At 56.5% G+C, this 2,500-nt stretch overlaps 1 non-coding gene across 1 annotated transcript in view; it reads left to right on the top strand.

Moving 5' to 3' along the window:
- Positions 1-2,257: 2,257 nt before the first annotated feature.
- LOC126112964 (small subunit ribosomal RNA) overlaps positions 2,258-2,500 on the top strand; it is a 1,909-nt gene continuing 1,666 nt past the window's right edge. The window contains exon 1 of the ribosomal RNA XR_007524688.1: positions 2,258-2,500. This exon is cut by the window's right edge and continues 1,666 nt beyond it. This is a non-coding gene — a ribosomal RNA (small subunit ribosomal RNA).

The raw sequence follows: 2,500 nt of genomic DNA, 5'->3' as shown, positions 1-2,500 counted from the left end.
ACGTTGTGGCTTAACCTAACCCACGTTGTGGCTTAACCTAACCCACGTTGTGGCTTAACCTAACCCACGTTGTGGCTTAACCTAACCCACGTTGTGGCTTAACCTAACCCACGTTGTGGCTTAACCTAACCCACGTTGTGGCTTAACCTAACCCACGTTGTGGCTTAACCTAACCCACGTTGTGGCTTAACCTAACCCACGTTGTGGCTTAACCTAACCCACGTTGTGGCTTAACCTAACCCACGTTGTGGCTTAACCTAACCCACGTTGTGGCTTAACCTAACCCACGTTGTGGCTTAACCTAACCCACGTTGTGGCTTAACCTAACCCACGTTGTGGCTTAACCTAACCCACGTTGTGGCTTAACCTAACCCACGTTGTGCCTTAACCTAACCCACGTTGTGCCTTAACCTAACCCACGTTGTGCCTTAACCTAACCCACGTTGTGCCTTAACCTAACCCACGTTGTGCCTTAACCTAACCCACGTTGTGGCTTAACCTAACCCACGTTGTGGCTTAACCTAACCCACGTTGTGGCTTAACCTAACCCACGTTGTGGCTTAACCTAACCCACGTTGTGGCTTAACCTAACCCACGTTGTGGCTTAACCTAACCCACGTTGTGGCTTAACCTAACCCACGTTGTGCCTTAACCTAACCCACGTTGTGCCTTAACCTAACCCACGTTGTGCCTTAACCTAACCCACGTTGTGCCTTAACCTAACCCACGTTGTGCCTTAACCTAACCCACGTTGTGCCTTAACCTAACCCACGTTGTGCCTTAACCTAACCCACGTTGTGCCTTAACCTAACCCACGTTGTGCCTTAACCTAACCCACGTTGTGCCTTACCCTGCTCTGTAATTGGCATATGACACGTTACATTAATGTATTGTTGTCCAACCGCAACCGGCTCAGAATGTTGTGTACACAGCTATGTGTCATCTCCCCATAACAGCTGCATTGCAGTGTGGTACGCCATAGAGACGTGTGGGAGTAATGGACGCAGTGGATGGCGATCAGCATGAGCCGTCTGTTCATGTAGTGGCGCGTGTATGCAGACGTAGTAGTCTCTTCTCACACAATGTGATAGCACGGTGCCCCGCGTTCCACATCTGCGACATGCTACAGAGGCCGGTTGACAGTTGGTCGCGCAATGGAGATCGCATATGTACGGGGGCACCTTCCACGTGCCCTCTAGTCGGGCACATTTTGTTGCGTGGATGTGAGCGAATGTAGTGTGTCTTGACACCTGACAGGCAGGCATGCAATAATAGTTGACTTTGCAAACGGGGATGGACGTGTACGTTTACTGGTGACGTTACGCAAATGAACAACTGGTAACCCGTTGTGGTGCGGTTGATCTTGCTGGAGGTACATCTGTGAGGGCAACGATCGGTACAGCTACGAAGCGGTCCCCACCATACCAACGAACGTGAATGTGAATCTGGGTGTGAAGCGATACGCGGCTGTGGGTGGGTGGGACTGTCCCCGGCCGGTGAGGGGGGGCCGCCCGGCGTGCTGGCCGCGCGGTGCGTGGGCGCACGCGCTACAGCCGGCTGGTGGGGGCGCCCAGTGGCAGGCGCGCCGGCCGACGGACGCGGCAGGCGGCGCAGCTGCGCGCCGGGGCACCCTGCGCGCGGCGCCGTGCAGCCAAAGTGGGTCCTCGCGGACCCGGTGCGAAGCGCGGTGGACATCTGCAGTGTGCTGGTCCGATTGAGGACTGTGTGCGTTGAGGATGCGCCGCCGCCCGGCACTCGGCGCCGCGACGCCGTCTGCTGCTCGGTCGCCCCAGCGGTTCTCGCTGGTGGTTTGTATCGCAGTTGTGCGGACGTGTTGGCACGTGCGCTGTGCTGGGAGAGTTCGCTTCGGCACCCACGTGGGGCCTTTGCCCTTCTGTGGCGCTGGCGTTGGAGCTGCCGGTCACCGTAGGTGGCGCGTGTTGTCTCCCGCCGGCAATGCCACGACAGCACGCTCCCGGGCCTCTGTCGGCAGCGGCAAGCTCAGTTGGGAGCACGGGTGGTCGCACCTAAAGCGTCTACTCGCCTAACTCCGGGCGATTGCGCCTCTCTCGAACCCGACCAAGTACTTAGGACGGCGCTGCGCGCCGCCGGGACCTGAGAGGGTTTCGAGGTGTATTGTGCAGGGGAGCCCAGCCTCCTCCTGTTTGCAGAATAATTGAGCGGACGCTTGCGTGTTCGCGCGGGCCCCCGGGACACACTCCCGGGCGGCCGGCTGCTCAGCTCTAGTTGACGCAGCTCCCTGGTTGATCCTGCCAGTAGTCATATGCTTGTCTCAAAGATTAAGCCATGCATGTCTCAGTACAAGCCGCATTAAGGTGAAACCGCGAATGGCTCATTAAATCAGTTATGGTTCCTTAGATCGTACCCACGTTACTTGGATAACTGTGGTAATTCTAGAGCTAATACATGCAAACAGAGTCCCGACCAGAGATGGAAGGGACGCTTTTATTAGATCAAAACCAATCGGTCGGCTCGTCCG

The sequence above is a fragment of the Schistocerca cancellata genome, unplaced genomic scaffold, assembly GCF_023864275.1.
Source record: "Schistocerca cancellata isolate TAMUIC-IGC-003103 unplaced genomic scaffold, iqSchCanc2.1 HiC_scaffold_236, whole genome shotgun sequence".
NCBI classification, from domain to species: domain Eukaryota; kingdom Metazoa; phylum Arthropoda; class Insecta; order Orthoptera; family Acrididae; genus Schistocerca; species Schistocerca cancellata.
Note: the sequence above shows the minus strand (reverse complement) of the source record. Positions and strands in the feature narration are given on the sequence as shown.